At 36.3% G+C, this 21662-nt stretch overlaps 1 long non-coding RNA gene across 1 annotated transcript; it reads left to right on the top strand.

Annotated features, from left to right (window-relative positions):
* Nucleotides 1-2068: 2068 nt before the first annotated feature.
* LOC103884773 lies at nt 2069-21384 on the top strand. Its single transcript, XR_647531.4, has 2 exons — nt 2069-2325; nt 20979-21384. It is a non-coding gene; the product is annotated as an uncharacterized LOC103884773 (long non-coding RNA).
* Nucleotides 21385-21662: the final 278 nt, after the last annotated feature.

The raw sequence follows: 21662 nt of genomic DNA, 5'->3' as shown, positions 1-21662 counted from the left end.
GGTGATATATAGAATCTTGACCTAAGCCAAAAAAAAAAAGATTGAAAAACGATGACAGGAGAGAAAAAAAATACGTAAATGGTCTTATTATAACGGGCAAAAATTATTAACATATTCATATTTTGTGTAAATGTCCACCAAAAAGCAAAGGAGAGGCTTTCAACAATCAGGTGATCAACAGGGTTACTTTAATATCCTTGGACTCAAGGTACTGAAAACGTCTGTGACAGGTAGGGATGTTTGTAGAGTTGTAATTTTTTGTTGAAAGCTGGATGGTATGTCTCAGATTGTAGGAACTTAGGAAATAAACTTTTTAGTGTGAGATTTTTGTTAGTTTGGCTAGGAGCTGGGCTGGTATTTACTGAAACTCTAGGTGCCAGAGACTACTGTTTATAATTTTTTTGGTTTATTTTCTCTGTTTCCCTTCTTGTCTTGGTTTTCCCTAGAAACTCCATCTTAAATAGCGCAATTTTCTTGCTGCTCTGTTAGTTGTAACGCACTGTCATACTGGAGCACTACTGTTATGGTGGCAAGGTTTTGTGGAGTAGAGACATTTTATAACCTTATGTTTAAATCTAAATTTTTTAGTTGGCCTGTGACCTTGGATGCACTCCCTAGCCTTTTTCTCCTTATGTGAGACGCTTAGACTGGAGTGGCCTTCAGTTGGCTAGTTGTCTTTCCCCAAGTCAAAGAAAGGTCTCCTGAAGGTACAGTGATTTCCTTTGTATGACAGGGTTTTGTTATGGAGATTTCTTTGGGCCTATTTCAAAATTATTATTTCCCCCATACTCTGGCCAAAACAAGAGGAATTTTTTTCTCTTATATTTACTGTGAAGATGGGGTATGTCCTGAAAATAAAACCAAGGAAAGTGCAAAGGTGCCAGGGACTACTGTAGGCTGAGCTCCTAGGAGTTTTTAGCTCTAAGCCATTTTTTTTTTTTTGAAGTGGAGTCTCGCTCTGTTGCCCAGGCTGGAGTGCAGTGGCATGATCTCGGTTCACAGCAACCTCAGCCTTCCACGTCCAAGCGATTCTCCCACCTCAACCTCCCAAGTAGCTGGGATTACAGGCATCCGCCACTACGCCTGGCTAGTTTTTGTATTTGTTATTTTTTTAGTGGAGACAGGGTTTCGCCACGTTGGCCAGGCTGATCTCAAACTCCTGACCTCAGGTGATCCACCCGCCTCGGCCTCCCAAAGTGCTGGGATTACAGGCGTGAGCCACTGCGCCTTGCCTCTAAGCTATTTTTGTACTCAGCCTGCAGCATCTCATTAACATTGCCATTTAAATGTTTCTATTAGCTACTGGCCCTACTGGCTCTGTGTCAGGTTAGCTGATCTCAGCTGTGATTCTCTGTAGTCACCTGTCTGTCCACATTCTGAGGTGTGCATTTGCCTTGTGACCTCAATTCTTTGATGTATTTAAGGAAGGTTACTGATTTTTAGTTTGCTGAGTTTTTCTTGTCATAGGGGTAGGAACAATAACTGAAACTGGAAGATTTCATTGTTTTTTAAACATTAATTATTTCCTCGTTCTATATTTTTGTCCCAGATACCTCATAATCAAAACCGGTGAGATAACCAATGTTTTGACTTCAATTCTTGGAGGATTATGACTAAATTGGCATCATCTTTCAAAAACATTTTGAATGTGATTTTGTGATTCACCAGTGCTGTCAATAGTTTGTTGTTGTTCTTGTTATTCTTCTTTTTTTTCACTATTATATAAAAGACAATTATTGGTGTTCAGAGAAAAAAGAATAGACTTTCCTAGGTTTGTTCTGTTTGCCCCTTCATTTTCATTCGCAGAACCTCAGCAACCTTCTGCTGCACCAGGAAACTAGTCCCTAGAGCCTCAATCACTGGACTCTTATCTTCTAGTGTTTTGGCAATGAGTAGCCTCAGCAGCAAATAATAGAATAGGAGAATTCAGAAGTCAGAGTATTTTTCCCCTTTTTACCTCTGTGACTGGCCATGATTTGGTAGAGTTGGTGCTCCTTTAATTATGGTCATAGCTACTGCTCAGTGGACTTTCCTTTATGACATCATATCTCATTAGGCCCTGGAATACCATTTCCTTCCCTTTCCAATTCAGACCTGGGGGTGACAACAACTTCTCACTATTGCTAGTCCCTGGTGATTCTTGCTTCAACATCCTTTACTATTCTTTTAACTCTGTCCACACTGTTCTTAATAGTCCACTTGGGAAATGTCTTCATTTATCTCTGGTAATACATTATCTTTTGATTGTCGAGACCCAGACTGACCCTGACTGATTCAGGCAGCATAAGACCACTCAGTTTCTGAGGGAGGGGAGACACACAGAAGGTAAGTGTAGAATATGAAGAAGAAAGGAAAGCGAACAACTGCAAAATACAAACTTTACCCATTTTAGATTTTGCTTCATCAAAACAATTTTGTAATAGAAGATACAATGACTAAATCTAAGATCACAAAAATTTACGCTGCACTTGATGTCTTTCTATACATAATATGAAATGAAAGTTAAGCTTAAAAATGAACGTGTTAAATGTTTAAACATCACATCAGATTCTTCTTAAACAACCTTGATTTTTTCCGAATTGAACATTTTTATATTGCATGTTCCAGCTGAGAGCCATGTTGAAGTGAGTATTAAGAAGTCTTCTTAGTGATATTATTTTGGAGCTTTAGTTGCCATAACAACTTCGTTTACCTTTCAAAAAATGTTGAATTATATGTCAAATAGCAGATGCTTCTTATAGCCATTGAAATCATAAGCACTGCCATTCAACATAGAATATTAAAGAAAAATACTCTAGCAAAGCAGCTAATAATTTGAAGGACAAATTTTAGTTGGCATAATTAACTGGAAGTAAAACTCAATTCACATGTTTTCCTTTGTGAATACATTTTATTGTCTTTAATGTAAGAAAGCATTTGGTTTTCTTGACTCAGTCTTGAATTCATTTAATATGTTTGCCTTTGCAAAGGTTCAGCAGGTAATGGTTTCTCTATATATTTATATTACAGGAAAATATTTTTTTCTGCTGTAGAAATACATGTTATAAATTGTCTGCAAGGAAGGCATCATTTATATACCAATTTAAAAATTTAAAATAGAGAAACATGTAGGCATGTCTCACCTTTCAAATACAGATTTTTTCCAAAGTATAAATATACTTTATACATTGAGAAGTATGATGTAAATTTACATTATTTTGCTAATATATAGTATTATAATAATTGCTTAAAGTAAGGCTTTTAGCTTGAAATAGTCTATTTAGATTTAAAATACCCAATTTAGACCGAGGTTAGACTGAGAGTGCTGGAAAAAACTTCATAGAGAGCTTCAAATCTTTGTCAGGGAGAGAAAAGACCCATCAAATTACTGAATAAGTAGCAGAAATTACTCGAATTTTCATGTTTGTCAAAGGTTACATTATCATAATATTACAGTGTCTATATTAGTAGTTGTGCAACTTAATAATGAGTAAACAAATGCTGCATGCCTAACAGAAAAATAACAAAATACTTTAGAAACAATATGCATAGATGCATTTGAAAATATTTGAATGGTATAGCATATAATATGTAACATAATGCTACCACATTAGATATAAAAATATATTATATGTGTTAAGTGTATAAATAATATATTGGATTATATCATATTTCAATGAGTGTTCTTACTGATTTCAGCATTTCTCTCTCTTACGGTTATATGTGATTAAATTTTTATTGTTTTTAATGTTTATTATTCAGTGATTACATAAGACAACATGAGTAAGGAGCCAGTTACATAGAGAATGGTAATGATAACAAAATAAGTAATGATAGCTGATACTTTTTATAGCACTTATTAGATACAAAGTACTGTGCTAAATACACTCCCCCATGTTACTTCCTTTCATCCTCATGTTTACCCTGTGAGTTAGATATTATCGTTCACATTTTATACATGGCAAAAAAAGACACAGGAAGAAGTTAAGTAAATTGACTTGGACCTAAGTAATACAGTGAGGATTCATACCTGGGTAGTCTGGCCACAACGTCCATCAATAGCGACATAGTCCTACCTTGTAGCTCCACCATGTTAACCAAAACCCAATATCCATGCATACTTCCACTCTGCCATCCTGGGGGAACAAGAGGGTTGTTTCCTCTCTGGCCTCCTGCCCATGTTCCATGAAGAATGAACCATCATGAAGAACAAACAGAAAGGGGTGATTCAATCAACAAAGTCAAATGTCTTCATTTCCTAGGGCTGCCATAACAAAGTGCTATACACTAGGTGGCTTAAACAAAACATACATACATACATATATATATATCACAGTTCTAGAGATTAGAAATTCAAAATCAATGTGCAGGTAGGGTTGGTTACTCTTCTGGAGACCTCTCTCTTTGGCTGATAGATGGCTGTTCTATCATTTTCTTTACATGTTCTTCTCTCCATGTAGGTCTGTGTTCTAATCGCCTCTTCTTGTAAGGAAACCAGCCAGACTGGATTAAGTCCCATCCTTATTACCTCATCTAACCTTAATTACCCCTTTCAATACCCCACCTCCAAAAATAGTCACATTCTGAGGAACTCTGGGGCTACAACACTAACTGCCTGAGGGTTTTTTCCTGCTTCCTTACAAAGAATGACCATGACACTGTAGTAGAGAGAATCTAATAGTCACAAGTCCAGCCATGCAATCTGGGAGATGGAGTTAGCACTCAAGCAATCTCCTCCAAAGCTTGTAGGTTAGAAGTTTTTCAAAGGCGTTTTGGGGGAAGAGGTGGGGGGGTGGCCAGGTAACAGGTGCTTGCTGCTTATTAATTGGGGAGGAGATAAAATAATAGGGGGTTGAAGCTGTCCTCCTGTAGGTTGAAATTTTCCTGGCCACAGGAGCAGGGTTGGCAGATCCAGATAGTAGAGCCATCAGGTCCAGGTGGAGCCCTGGGTGTCAGACGTGCAAAAAACCTGAAGAGATATCTCAAAAGGCCAGCCTTAAATTCTACAATAGTGACATTATTTGTAGGAATAATTGGGGAAATTGCATATCTTATAACCTCCAGAATAACAGCTGACAGTCATTTATGTCTGCGCCTTAGGAGGACTAAGGCTTCTCTCCTCCCACCAGCTTGATGGCCTTTCATTAGCTTTACAAAAATGGTTAAGTTTTTGGCAAATCCTATTACTATTTAAACTATAGCCTAAATGACTTCCAAAGTTAGCTTGGCCCAATAGCCCAGGAATAATTAAAGAAAAGGCAAGATGGATATGGGTGAGTTCAGATCTCTTTCACTGTCATGATTTTCTCACTGATACAATTTTTGCAAAGGTGATTTTTATTAACACATAATATTTTGGAAGGTAAATGGTGGTGCACAATTTAGCTCATAATGTTAGTGGCAGTAAATCGGTATCTGAATGGGTCTACAGCAGTCTTAATTCTTGTCTCCTCAGAAGAAAGACTTTGATTGAGGGCCATAATGTAGAAGGAGAAACCAAGGTAGGTTTTACAGCAGGAGTGAAAGTTGATTAAAAAGTGCTAGAACAGGAACAAAAGGAAGTAAAGTACAATTGGAAGAGGGCCAAGTGAGTGACTTGAGAGATCAAGTGTGCAGTTTGAAGCTTTGACTTCGAGTATGTTGGCATACTTGTGGGGTTTGGGATCCCTTCTCCCCTGATTATTCCCTTGGGTTGGGCTGTCCACATGCACAGTGGCCTGCTAGCCCTTAGGATGGGAGCATGCGCAGCGTATTTACTGGAGTTGCATGTATGCTCACTTGAGGCATTCTTCCCTTACCAGTCGAATGTCTCTAAGAAGTTATAGACCAGTTAAAATCTGCCATTTTGACTCTTAATGCACAAACTTGAACCCACTCGCCCAACTGCTGAGATCTTATCTGGAAGCTGATGATCACCAGTTTCAGGTGTTTCTGATGACTGGGAGACTGCCTTTCTCTGGCACTGGCTGGGACCAGTTATTATTTTAGAGATGGGTATGGACAGCAGACAGGAAATATTGGGTAGAAGAGGGTGTTTCCCCATCAAAGGTCCCAACCTCAAGCCTGGATACGCTCAGCCCTAAGTGAGAACAGGCATTTCTGCTTTTGTGCCCAAAAAGTTGCCATTGGGTCCATGATGGTCCCTATCCTGTACCCATATAAACCCTGAACCCCAGGCTCCAGAAGCAGGAGATGAGCAGTCAAATGGCAGAATTGAGCAGCAGAGAAGGAGAGAAGAGAAGGAGCAACTGAATGCTGAGAGGAGTTTGGCTAGGGATGATGGGAGAGGAGATCAGCCACTGGATGGTCAAACTCCAGGGAAGATCATCTTCACACCCCATCCCCCTTCTGGCTCCCCATTCATCCTGCTGAGAGCCACCTCCACCACCAATAAAACCCCTGCACTTATCTTTCAAGTCTATATGTGACCCAATTCTTCCAGGATGCTGGAGAAGAGCTCAACATACAGAGAGCTATCACACTGGCCCTCTGCCCTTGCAAAAAGGCAGAGGGTCCACTGAGCTGGTTAACACTTAAGCCATCGACAGACGGCAAGGCTAAAAGAGGACACTGTAACACACACTCACTTGGGCTCTGGGAGTCACAGGCTCCCACCCCTGGATGCTGCCGTGGGGCCATAGCCCAGCACTCCGGCCCCTGCACCTGTCTGTCTGCGTGCTCCCCCTCTCTTAAGGGGTTTGGGTAGCAGTGGTGATCAAACAGATGAGCCATACCGCTGTCTCATGTCCTATGAGGGGAGTCAGGGAACTCTTCCATTTCAAAGAGATAGTTTAACAACAGCCTGACCATCACCTAATGGTCGCCTGACATTCCTGGGGGGATGTGGAGGAGAGGGGCTCTCCTACCCTGTTCATGTCTGACTGGCTACCTTCTGTAAAAATAACACCAGATTCTTCCAGAAAGTACCAACAACTGTAACCTTAAATATAAAAAACTGTAGGATAACTCTCCTACATGCAGAAACAGAAAAGAAGTGGTGCTCTAAAGGAAGAAGCATAGATATTTGGGCAAGCAATTAGAAATGCCTGTTACAGTATATACCTTTGACTCATTTTGTATGCCATGCCAACCCTGCTATTGTGAAACCCTATGTAAAATCACCTATTTAGAATTATTTTAAAATACTGAAGCTAGTTTATCTCAAAGCCTGTATGTTTCCAGAGCCTGTGTTCTGGAAAAACCCTAGGCTTTGAAATGCAGATTATAATTAATTGCTTATCTACACTGGGTAGGAATTGTAAGACCTGAAGCACGGAAATCAGTAAAAGGTGGTTGCTGCAGTACGTAGTTGGTCTTGTGCAATGCTATAATTAAGGAAAAGATATTAATGATATGGAACATTACATTGTAAAAGGATAAAAAGCTAATTTCAGAGATGTGAAAACTTCTGATCTGACAGGAGCCCACCTATTACTGGGACATAAGGTCAGTCACACAGGACATTTCATAAGGGACTATGGAAGTACTGGAGAACCACAGTTGCTTTGAAATTACATTTACTCTTTGTTCAAGCGACATTGTGAACTATATCCATTGTTTAAGCCCAGGTAAAGGGGATTGGACATCTGTGTGCAGTTTTCTAAGGTATTAGTATTTCTACTAATTCATAACATGTCAAGGGGCTCTGGGCTTCCATGGATACTCAAAATTTGCACACATCTTCCAATGTGAAGAACAATCATTACTACAATCATTACTCTCCCTAGGAAGACAATCCAAAGACCATGTTGCTAATTTGTAACTTTAAAATCCAGATTTTCTAGGTGATGAATTTTTCTCTCCATTGGACTGGATGTGGCTTTTGTAAATAATAGAAATAATCTAAAACACAATTTTCTTCCCCTAAATATAACAACATTAAGCGAAAGGTTAAAAAAAAAAATAGAATGATAGTATGAACCCCAAATATCTGAAACAGGTCTCAGTTTAGAACACTGATTTTACCAAGGTTAAGGACACACCCCTGACAGCCTCAGGAGATTCTGACAACACGTGTCCAAGGTAGCCAGGGTACAGCTTGCTTTTCAACATTCTAGGGAGACATAATACATCAATCAGTACATGTAAGATTTACACTGGTTCAATCTGGAAGGGCAGGACAGCTCGAAGGGGGAGGGTGTTCCAGGTTATCGGTAAATTTAAGCATATTCTTATTGGTCATTTGCTGAAAGAGTTATCATCAATAGAAAGGAATGCCTGGGTTATGATAGGGATTGTGGAGACCTAGGTTTTATCATGCAGATGGAGCCTTCAAGTTAGCAGGCCTTAGAGAGAATACACTGTAAATGTTTCTTATTAGACTTAAGGTTTGTATTAATGTTAATGCTGGAAGGATGCAGTGAAGCATATCCAACCCCCAACTTTCTGTCATGGCATGAACCAGTCTTTCAGGTTCAATTTTAGAGTGTGCTGGCAGAAGAGGAGGAAGTCTATTCAGATGGCTGTGGGGGCCTTCAAATTTTGTTTTTACTTACAATAAGAATTAGCATTAAAAGCTCTAAATCAGGCAGAAAGAGAATAGAAATATATAATTGTCACTCGTCTAAAACAATTATTTAATCCCAGTAGATACAATAGGGAGGACCCTTTGCATATTAAAATAGTACATTTCTAGTGCTGATTTTTGCAGACATTGCCTTATCTATTATCTCCTACGGTTACTATTTCTGCCTTACATGGGCTTCTTTGTCCATTTAATCTATGGAAGTCTATGGTGAATCTTGAGGAAATATATTTCCTAGTGGCTACACGGCTTTCACAGCCAATTTTCTGTTGGTGTGATTTTGCAAAGCTGGAGACGGTCTTCCATCAAAATGGTTACAGGTTGATGACAATTCAGCAAGATATTTTTTGGGCAGTACAATTTTCTTAAAACCTGAGTTTGCAGTGTATTTTCTTTCAGTCAGTTCCTGGTATGAACTTCCACAACCAAATATCTTGTTTAGAAATATATTGAAGCCTGTGAGTTCTCCTATTTTAACTAATGATTTCTTTGCTCTGAAAAATCCTAAGGGTTTTAGCTTAATTGTTAATGCTTTAAAGAAATTTAAAATATAAAACTTACACTGGTCTTGGTGGCTCATCCCTGTAATACCAGCACTTTGGGACACTGAAGCAGGTGGATCACTGGAGGCCGGAAGTTCAAGACTAACCTGACAAACATGGTAAAATCCTGCCTCTACTAAAAATACAAAAATTAGCCGGGTGTGATAGCACCCACCTGTAATCTCAGCTACTCAGAAGGCTGAGGCAGAAGAATTGCTTGAACCCAGGTGGCAGAGTTTGCAGGGAGCCAAGATCGTGCTACTGCAATCCAGCCTGGGTAACAGAGTTAGACTCTGTCTTAAATAAATAAATAATTAATAAATATAAATAATAAAAACCTAAAAGGCTTAAGTTATGAAGACAATCTTTCTCACCAGCAAGCCGACAATTACTGGCCTCTGAATAGCAGATAATTCTTAAGGGGAGATTTTGAAAAGGCCCATGACAAGAGACTCTTATCCTTCTAAGGCTATCATCTTGCAGATATTATAATTATTAGATAACATTTCATCTGGAGTACAGGAGTATTTTTTTCAATCCTTCAAGTTGACCCTCAGTTAAATAAACTTGAAGACAGCAGAGATGACCCTCTGTCAAATAAACTTGAAGACAGCAGAGATGAATTACTCAATGAAATATTTTTTTCACCTCTACTCACACATTGTCTACATTGGACCTATGTTCATCCTCTAATATTCAGAGCCATATTGAAAGCAAAACATACCAATACCCCCAATGTTTATTTTCTTTCCATTTATGCTAACCATGTTGTTATTAGTCAGCTCTTTCCCAAGATACAAAATTTAACATTTAGACCAAATGTTTTGTTGCAGCATCACAAAGGTCACCAGCTTTCCAGACCCCAGTATTTATATCCTTATGGCCCATGGTGAAGTTCTTTCCTTCAGCCAATGTCATAGTTTTCTTATTATATTTTCCACAGCATCCCACTTCTATATAACAAATTCTGTATTAATTAAAGGTTTTATTTAGCTGAGTATGATAAAATGAGATTAAAATTCGAGAAATAAAAGTGTTAGTTCCATTTTTTATTAGCACTATTGTCATTTTCCTTGCACTTGTCTATTTTGAATATATTTGTTTAATTTATAATACATACAAGAACCTAAAAACACATATCCAAATGTGCTTTAAAAATAATACGTAACCATAGGCTAAAAATGAATAATGGAGTGAAGCTATCTTCCTAATACCCTAAGTTTTTGGATCTCTCACTTTTCTTCACATGAGAAAGTTAAGAATGCCTGAGAAATGGAATAACTGAGAATACCAGTGTTGATTCATATATTCATAAATCATGATTCATTTTACCTTTAAGATAAAAATTAGTAGAAGTTTTATTTCCTTCCTTAACTATACAGATGGCTGTGTTCAATCCTTGGTGTATATTTACTCAATGTTTTGCACAAAACAAATGTTTCATATTTTTGTGTTTTTAAACTGCAAGGATTGTAGTCAGATGGCAAATTTGGTTATATTTTGTATAACAAGTAGTTCAACGTTGCAAAAAATCCATCAGGAATTTTCTGATTAATAAAATTGCTGAAGATGCAAACATACTTAGGATAGCTAAATTCTTTGTGTTTGCAAACAAAAACAAGGGTATAAATTTTAAGGAGTCTCTTTTATACATTTGTATATTAAGGGCTAATCAATAACATTCACTTCTTTCTTTTGAAAAATTACGATTAATTGATAACTAAGACACAGAAGAAACAAAAATCAAGCCCAGGAAAGAAAAATACTGAATATTTTTATGAACACCAACTGGAGACTGTAGCTTTAAATCTGTGGCTGAACGTGCTCACCCACTGTACTCAGCCTCCCTTTGTGGAGGTTGGAGCGGTCCACCCAGGAGAAGATTTGATGCTTCTCAATAGACCTGTATTAAGTGTATATTTCTTATACTGTCTGGGGAAGAAATGGAGAAAGAAATGATGCCCCAGTGACTAACAATTTACAGATGTTTTTGTTTGTTGGGTTTTTTTTGTTTTTATTCCTACTCAATAAACATAGGGGCAAATGAATATCACCCACCAATCAGATAACTCTTTTTTTTTTCCTCTGTAAGGAGAAGAGAGGAAGATGTGGTAACATGGAGTAGGTCAGAAAGTTAGAAAGGTTGACCTGTGGGCAGATTCCTCCACAGAGAGAGACGTAAGGTTAGAGGATCAGTCCACATAATGGAAACCATTTTCCTTACATAAGCCGCCAACACCCCTTATTTAAGGATTTTTACTGTTTCATTTTAAAATTATATTATGTCCTCTTTGAATGTCTAAAGTTATTAAAATGATGCAAAGTTATTAACATTAGGAAGAACTAAGTGTGCTTCTTTCATTAATAACTAATGGTAATGAACTTCAGCAAAACCACAGAACTACTTTAATCTTTATATTTTCATAGCACTAATGTAAATGTTAATGTAAATTCTATCCATGAAACCCACATCAATTTTATCAACTGTCGGCAGTACATGTAATCAGAATAAACTCTAAAACCTTATAAATTCAAAAACCATTTCTCTATTTTCGCTTCTGCAAAGCGAAGCACTTATTTTTACCCAATGAATAATCTTATAGTAAACCAAGGATTTCCCTCTGTAAAACTTATCTACACTGTTTCTTTATGTGCTAGAATTAGAAGTTACAAAATAGAAAATGAGAACAAAGCTTATCTCTTTACAAATTCACTTCATTTGTGCCTCTGTGGATTTGCTCTCTCACTTTCCCTAAGCCAACAATCTAGAAAGGTAAGGTCAATGGTAATAAGCAATTATAAGCAAATATATTCTCTACTCCCAAACTGAGCAGAGCTGAGGCAGAAAATTTAGTTTCCCTTCTGAGAAGTCATGATTTCTATCAGTGCATGAGGGAGTGAAAAAAATTTAAGCTGCTGCTACTTGAGATATTTACTTGTTTAAAGCTTACAAATTTAAAATCCTTGATATATTAATATTTAGGATACACATTTTTAAAATGAAAAGGAGGTAAGAGGGGTTATTCGTGATTTCCTACAAGGTCCTCATCATATATTAAGAATTTCCATTTACAAATATAAATTTTTTATATCCTTTTACCAATTTTCTAAATGTATTACTGAGTATAAATCCAGGTCGAGCTGAATTCAGTTTTCAAGTCATATTTTAAACAGTCTGTCAAAACTTTTTGAAATATTTGTCAACCATTTTGAAGTAAATTTTTAAAACAATATCAAGACAGACTCTGACTTTTATTATTTTTTATCAGTATTTTGTGATTCTTGACAAAGTAATGATATTCCCTTTGTATAGTAGATTTCTTCAAAATCCTTTCTTTTTGTTCATCCTTCATCTCTCAATATTACACTGAGATACTCATTTCTGTCTCTGTGTGTGTGTGTGTGTGTGTGTGTGTCTGATATGTAGCCCTAAGGATTGAAACATGTCAGAAAAGTATCTACTACACATTTTTACCCCCTTTGCTTTGTCCTAGGGATCATGTTAGAAATCATTAAAAGATTCTCTATTAATGTTGAAGGATCCTGGTGTTTAATGCTATTCAGGAACAAAGAAAAATTTAAGGCTGTGTGTTGTATTATTTATACTGAAAACTCTTCCTAGTAGAATACTAAAGTAGAATGATTAATAATGGAATGTCATTGAATATTATAAACTTCTTTACCATAGAACCTAGTCAACATTTGAATAGTTTTCTCTGTATTCACGGAAAAGGATATAGGAAATATAGGGGAAATAGGAAACATATTGTAAAACACGATGAATGTGAAAGTAGAAAATACTCCATTATTGAAGGAAAACAAGATAACTAAATATTTTTCTAACAACAGAGCTATAATGCAGATGGCAAAATCAAGGTAAATATTTCTTTTCAATAAATCACTCAAAAACGCTCAAAGGAGGAATGACAGAAGTTACAGAGTACAGACTCCCAGCCTGGATGTTATTCACTGAAAATAATTTATTTCTCTAATGGGGGAAGGGAGTGAGAGTTTCATCTTTCACTTGTCTCAAACAGAGTTTTCTGGCTGGGGTGTGGTGGCTCATGCCTGTAATCCCAGCACTTTGGGAGACTGCGGCAGGAGGATCACTTGAGCCCGGGAGTTTGAGACCAGCCTGGGCAGCATGACAAAACCCCATCTCTACAAAAAGTACAAAAATTAGCTGGGCATGGTGGCACACTCCTGTAGTCCCAGCTTCTCAGGAGGCTGAGGTGGGAGGATTGCTTGAACCCGGGAGGCAGAGGTTGCAGTGAGTTGAGATTGCCCGCTGTACTCCAACCTGGGCAACTGGGCAAGACTTTGTCTTAAAAAAAAAAAAAAAAATGATATCCCTGGCCTCTTTCCTTAAAATGACCGATTTCCTGTTTTGTTTTTGTTTTATTCAACCAAGAACTAGCACTGTTTTGTGCATATATCTTTGTATGCATGAATAGCTATGCTTACTAATTCTTTTTTTTTTTTTTTTTGGTAGGCTTAAAAAGTATATCACAGCAGCAAGAATAAACTGTGGTATTCCCTAGTATTCCTAGTTTCAAAGTTCTTAACTGTCTTTTTTATTCTAACACATCTGAAGCATGTGATTTGCCACCTTAGCAACAGTAGTGACACATTTCAGCAGGACAGCAGAGTCAACTTCAGGACAAACACTTCTGGAAGGCAATTGCCAAGTATGAGGCTGATAGTCACAGTGGAGAGCCTCAAATTTTGATAAAATCGCTTTGAGAACTTTCACAAATAATTGCCCAATGTCATTTTAATGAGCTAATTTGATTACTAAAGAACTTATTGGGCATTCAGGAAAGCCTACAGTAGATGTCTGACTTATCCCTGTTCTCTGGTTAGTTTGTCATGTTAAATCCTTCATATATTGTGTTCTTTGCTCAGGGATTACACTTGAAAATGCAAGTTAAGAAAAGAAGAAAGTAAATAGTATGAAGGGTTTAAAATTAAAATAACACTAGAGAAAAATTATTAATAGGAATCAGGTGTAACTCCTGAGTTCTGGCCATTTAGAATTCTTATGTTGTATAGTGTATTGTTCAAATCCCTGTAATCATTAGTTTGTCTATATCAGTAGGCTGTTTCGTGTTTTATAAATCACATGTATATTTGTATCAATATTGGGAAACTACTGACTTGAAATTATTAAGCATTGCAACGCAGACATTAGCTTTGCTTCTTCTGACTTATTATGGTCTTGTAGATTTTATAGCTAGCTGCTAAATGTCATGACAGTAAAGCATCATCCCTTCTGTAAACATAGCTGTTTGGAACAAAGGTAAACATCTGATTGGTGCTGGGCTGAAGAACCCTTTCTTCAGGAAGGTCAGAATAAGAGATGAAATAGTCCAGCTCATTTTTCTAGTGTTCTATCCTAGGAAGTGCAAATGAATGGCATGTGAACGCTAGGATTTTAAATCTAGGACTGACAAAAGAGATTTCTCTTTGAATGCCAATTGTATGGTTTCTTAGAGGCAGCCTTGAGGACTATACTGAACAGTGTGGAGAGTTCTGTTTACTGTTTCTAATCTAATCTTAAATAAATATCACTGTTATTTCTAATACATCTAACATTTATTGTGCATTTACCGTGTACCAAGGTCTGCATTCTGTGCTTTACATTGTCTATTCATTTGATTTTCACAGTCTGTATGTATTTATTTTCTTATTTTGAGAATGACTAAATTGATCTTTTAAAAGCTCAAAGACATGTATTTAGCAAGGAGTAAGGAAAATGAAAGACTGTATACTTTCAAAGGAAAGAGAAATTTACAAATAATAGGAAAACGTTACTAATAACCAATAAAGAAGTCAAATTGTACTCAGGATATTGGAGAAGCTGATGCTGTTCTCTTGATAACATGAAAGTCATAGAAAGAGCAGCATACTCAAAACCTTTTTTTTCCTTTCACAAATAGAATATTTGATCCCTAATCTTTTACCCTAGTGTCTGTATTTTGGCTTACAGCATAAAAACTTACCTTCAAACATTCTGCAACTATTTATTTATTTATTTATTTGAGACACAGTCTTACTCTGTCATCAGGCTGGAGTGTAGTGGCATGATCTTGGCTCACTGAAACCTCTGCCTCCCGGGTTCAAGTGATTCTCCTGTTGCAGCCTCCCGAGTAGCTGGGATTACAGGTGCCCGTCACCACGCCTGGCTAATTTTTGTATTTTTAGTAGATACAGGGTTTCACCATGTTGACCAGGCTGGTCTCGAACTCCTGACCTCGTGATCTGCCTGCCTCTGCAACCATTTAATAAGAATTCACCTGATAGCATGTGCTGCACTAGAAGCTAAGGATGCAGCGGTGAGAAAGAAAAGGTGTTGTTGTCTTTGCACAGTTTAGCAAAGCAGACATTATTAAATTAGCGACTACTATATATTGTGAGTGGAAAACACAGGCGAGGATGAGAAGACACATGAAGAGTACGTGGTTTTAGTTCAAACGGTCTGAAAAGAGCTTTACTTTTAAGATGCTAGTTACAGAATACCTAGGACTTAAATGTTTGATGGTGTGATAATAAATGTCCTAGGGAAGGGAAATATCATGAATGAAGGCCTGGAGATGAGAGATTAATGGAGTCAATGATGACTCCCAGATTTCAGGTGAGCACACATCATTGTCATTGCAAAAATATTAAGTTAATAAATTTAACTCTCACATATCATCCAAGGAAGGATGATGAGAGTTGAGATTCAGCAAGTAAGCAGGACTCAGGTTATTAAGGAGATTTGAAGCAACCTTATTCAACAAATACATACTGTGTGCCTATTATGTGCCACAACAGCAAAGAAAGAAAAACCAGTTTAAAAGTGTGTGTTCTTAGAGAGCATGTGTTCTAATAGATGACAGAGAGTAAAAAGAAAATAGGTGAAGTCATTTCTACTACTTTTGAAAATGCATATTTTTTCTAAAGTCATACACGCACACACACAGACATACACGCACACACACATACACATGCACACACACGGAAAAAATTTGGAAGAAAGCTATGCATATATCAGAGAAAGTCATTCCAGGCTGAAAGAAAGGAAGTGTGAAGAACTTGTCTAACATGCGTGTTATTAAAATCTAGTTCGTTTGCATTTTTTGATAACACAATTGATTAAGGAACTATTTTGCACGAAAGTAGGCGATTTCATTAAGTGCAGTAAACGTTTTATACAGATGTGATATGATTAAACATAATGGAAAATGTGAGTGTTATCCTTGACCTGTGATAGCTTCAGTTCATGGCTATTGTACAAGTCTAATTATTAGTGGTCTCTATTGCTTTCAAAAATGTTCAAGTTTGTACAAAGATTAAATTATTACACTTAACGTTATAGTTTCCTAGTATGAAATCACTCAAAGCCTTGTAGAATATGGCTGACTTGTAGTGTGTTGCCACTGAATACTCTTTTATAACATAGATAAACAACAAAGGAAGCAGAGGAAAATGTATAATTATTACAAAAATAATGTGTTTCGAAAAAGTATCTACTATATATTGAACTACACACACACGCATGCATATGCGCGCACACACACACACATACACACAAACATGCCCCGATGCAACTTCTGCTGCAACTGGGAAAACTGGACTTTATTTTGCAGCTTCAAGGGACAAGAGGAGCATTTATAGTACTGCATTTTGGGATAAATCATAAATGGTTGAACAAATAATAAATTGATCCAGAAATTCAGAAATTGAGTTTTGGTTTTTTCTTTATTCAGTGTTTCTCCTGTGAATTGGTGATCACAAACAGAACAGAAGAGGTGGCAAATTTATGAACACTTTGTTTATAGGTCTTTAGACACAGAGTTTATTCACTGCCATCGTCTCAAAACCCTCCCAAATTCTACTGCAATTTGTCTCCCTAAGTAGAGTCTCTCTGTTTCCAATGTAATTTACTTACTCACATATTAATTGCATGAAAAAGTGCCTACCTAATTGGGACAACCAGATGTAGTGCTAAGCAGTCTTTTCTCAGTTGAGATAGAGTCCCCACTTGCTTAGACTTATCCTGTGTTCTTTGGGGAATTCCCTTGTGTAACTTCAAGAATGTATATTCTTGTATTATGAAAATTTTTGCAATCTACTCATCTGACAAAGGGCTAATATCTAGAACCTACAAAGAACTCAAACAAATTTACAAGAAAAAAACAAACAACTCCATCAAAAAGTGGGCAAAGGATGTGAACAGACATTTCTCAAAAGAAGACATGCATACAGCCAACAGACACATGAAAAAATGCTCATCATCACTGGCCATCAGAGAAATGCAAATCAAAACCACAATGAGATACCATCTCACAGCAGTTAGAATGGCAATCATTAAAAAGTCAGGAAACAACAGGTGCTGGAGAGGATGTGGAGAAATAGGAACACTTTTACACTGTTGGTGGGATTGTAAACTAGTTCAACCATTATGGAAAACAGTATGGCGATTCCTCAAGGATCTAGAACTAGAAGTACCATATGACCAGCCATCCCATTACTGGGTATATACCCAAAGGATTATAAATCATGCTGCTATAAAGACACATGCACACGTATGTTTATTGCAGCCCTATTCACAAAGCAAAGACTTGGAATCAACCCAGATGTCCATCAGTGACAGACTGGATTAAGAAAATGTGGTACATATACACCATGGAATACTATGCAGCCATAAAAAAGGATGAGTTTGTGTCCTTTGTAGGGACATGGATGCAGCTGGAAACCATCATTCTCAGCAAACTATCGCAAGAACAGAAAACCAAACACCGCATGTTCTGACTCATAGGTGGGAACTGAACAATGAGATCACTTGGAATTGGGAAGGGGAACATCACACACCAGTGCCTATTATGGGGAGGTGGGAGTGGGAAGGGATTGCACTGGGAGTTATACCTGATGTAAATGATGAGTTGATGGGTGCTGACGAGTTGATGGGTGCAGCACACCAACATGGCACAAGTATACATATATAACAAACCTGCACGTTATGCACATGTACCCTAGAACTTAAAGTATAATAATAATTTTAAAAAATGTATATTATTTACAAATCTAAACTTCTTATCTGTCCTGTGTTTTGTATACCTTTCATTGGAGTGATGACTTGATTACTTTATATCTACCAATGAAAATATTCCCAAGTGTGGTAGATTACATGTCTTTGTGAAGCCTTCACCACAAATGACGAAATCTGTTTTAGTGCACTGTAGTTCCCTTCTAATCCACTGTACTATAAAAATACAGAGGAAACAGGGTTTAATAACATGTATGTTAGAAAATGCTCCTATTTAATCTTGGCAAGCTCATTTTCTCTGTGATTTTTGATAAGTATATTGGTAAGACAGAAGAAATAAAAATGTGTTATTTTTGTATAATATGAAGTTGTCACTAAAAGCAGGTCTTCAATTTTGCGAAGGGAAAGAGAACTCATTAAAATGATAAAAGTAGAACAATTATTATCTTCAACAAGAATGTTCACACTGACACTAATGCTTAGCCTACATACATGGAGAGAATGTATATGTGTGTGTGTGTATGTATAAAACCCTGTCCAAATGGATATTGTTTTCTAAATTATAGTTTATAGTTCAAACAGTTTACCATTAATTCTGATTAATCTTGACCAAAACACTTGAAAACTGATCAATAATATGGTAAGGCCAATATTGCATTCATTAGACTATTAGATTTATCTTCCAAAATCTTCTTTTATTTAGTTCAGTGATTTTTCAACTTTCTGTTATTTGCATTTTATCTTCAAAAATGTTTTTATATACGATCTGAATGGGTACCACTGGTTTACTTAATGTTTTTCTTTTAATCAATCTTAAATGAACTACTTTTTCATAGATTTGTCCTAAATATTAACATCAATTTAGTCATTAATATTTTGTACCAGTTATATTTTCCATGTATATGTAAAATTAATATGTGATTATTAACATAAACATGATTATTAAAACTAAAGGGGTTCACCAACGTCCTATGAAGAATTCTTTCATGTACCACTGAGAAAATAAAAGGGTTTTAGGAAATGCAGTGAGTAATTATGGATTGTTTCAGTTTTAGTACATGTGATGTTAAAATGATCCATCATCACTTCTATGTAGCTGATTAGAAAGACATAAGATAATTCCTTTTAAATGAAACACATTTACCATTTTAGTGAGTTCAAGGAAATACAATCGAATGTAAGATCATATTATTGTGTGAGTCAAGAAACCAAAGAAGCACATCCACGAGCGATGTTTTTCACATTAAGAAAACAAACAACATTAATGAGGTCAATAGAGCACAAAATAGAAAAGCTCATTAAATCTACACGTCATTTCATATCTAACAGTTTTATTGGGTTATATATTTGAATATCTACAGACATGAAGAGTACATTGTACAAGATAAGTTGACAACTTATGGGTGTGTGACTATTTTTCTTTCTTACACACCTACATAAACACAGTCAATAAGATATCTCCATTCTGCACATAGAATTGAAGAACAAAAACTTATAGCATACTCAGTGTCTCCAGAATTAGACCTCTGGAAACCATAGTATCTGAAATAATACTTAATAGCATTGAGAAAAACGTGGTAGTCATTTGAGTCTTCTGAATATTGTTTAAAGGGTTACTTAACAATAATCAGTTTCTAGGATTATAAGAACAAATTTTTTTTGCTAACTTAAAATTTTCTTATCAGATAAATTCATGCTTGCAAAAATAAGACTCAAAAAAAATTCTCAGGGGAAAATGTTTTTTTTAAATAACCAGTAATTATGTCAGGAGCAGTGGCTCACCCCTGTAATCCCAACACTTTGAGAGGCTGAGGCGGGTGGATTACCTGAGGTCAGGAGTTCGAGATCAGCCTGGCCAACATGGTGAAACCCTGTCTCTACTAAAAATACAAAAATTAACCAGGCGTGGTGTCAGGCACCTGCAATCCCAGCTACTCAGGAGGCTGAGGGAGGAGAATCTCTTGAACCTGGGAGGCAGAGGTTGCAGTGAGCCCAGATTACGCCACTGCACTCCAGCTTGGACAATAAGAATGAAACTTCATCTCAAAGAAGTAAAAAATACCAATAATCAACCAATATGCAATATCTTCATGAAGGCCCAAATTCCAGAATTTTTCAACTCATTCAAATAATGCTTCCACAAGGTTTACAAATGTAAACCACTGACACTTCATTCTAATCTGTCCATTGCCTTAAGTGGCATGAAATTAAAAATCGCCTTAAGAAATGAAGAAGAGAGATCAGAGAAATGCTCGCAGAAGCATTTCAAATTTGTAAAAGATTAGATTAGTCAACCACAGCAAAACGATTAAGATAAACTTATGAACCTCTGCAATAAGAAGTCATATGACAATGAAAGTATTAATTTCATTGAGGGTCATTTTCTGCCAGACAACATGGAATTGTCAAGATTGCTTTAAAAATACAATTTCAAGTGTGGTCCTCTGTTACAGAGAGGTAAACGTTATGGATGCATAGTGCTATTTTGAGTTGCCATGGATTTGAAATAGTTAAAAACAATCTTTATTGATGTGATAGAAGGAAATAAAAGGATAAACATCTAGATATTCACTACTGCATAAAGTTGAATTTTTAACCACATAATCTCAACATTCCACAGGGATAGAGTACTAAAAATTATACATCATCTCAGTCCATCTCAACTGCTCAAGTAAAGGCCTATTACTTCTTCATAGTGTTCTGTATGCTAAGTCTAATATTAAAAAGTGTATTGTTGTAAATTCTAATTCAGCATATCCTTTTCATTTGGGGAGATAGGTAGGAACAAGGAGGATGTGGTGTGTTTTGTAGTTCTTCATTGCAATGAAACTGTACTATTATTTAAAAATGATGTAGTTATTATTCTCCTCAATACTTAGCATATGTATCTTATCTTTTCTAGTAAATAGAGAAGAAATATTCTTCACTTCAAAGAACCTCACTGCTTTAATCTGACTGTAAAGTATGCATACAAAATAAATAGAAAATTGGACGCAACTATCATGATGAGTTCATCTAACTTCTACATGAGATTGTCTACATCCTGTTTATTTTTAAATGAGAAAAGATATAATTAGTGATTGAAAGAGTAAGCAAGTGTCATTGTTTGCCTAGACATTTCTAAGACTATGACAAAATAACCATATAAATTTGCAAGAACTTTTATTGACTACGTCAAAGTCGAATGATAAGAACTGTTACACATTCCCAAATGAGTTTTTGTATTAATCTTAATTTGTTCTAAAATGAAAAGTGATAAAACAGAAAATTATGTGAACAAATATTTTCAAAATATAAATACTAATGGATTTGTCATGGTTTCTCCGGCTTGACATTGAGTATTTACTTCTCAGATACAGTTGCTTAGTTAAACATCAAGACCACTCAAGTTGAATGTGTAAGATAAACACAAAATGGAAGCAAGGAATAACTAAAATTACAATTTTCCCTTAGGGATTTCAGTTAGTAATTTTTGAATTCAAAATAATCAAGCAAATCTACATTCCATGCCATTGCTCTAAAGATTTTAATTACCTCAATATGATAGAAAATGGAATAATGTTTAACTTTATCATTAAGACAAGAG

Source organism: Papio anubis, chromosome 3, assembly GCF_008728515.1.
Source record: "Papio anubis isolate 15944 chromosome 3, Panubis1.0, whole genome shotgun sequence".
Lineage (NCBI taxonomy): Eukaryota > Metazoa > Chordata > Mammalia > Primates > Cercopithecidae > Papio > Papio anubis.
The sequence above is the reverse complement of the archived record's forward strand: the minus strand, read 5'-3'. Positions and strand labels throughout refer to the sequence as shown.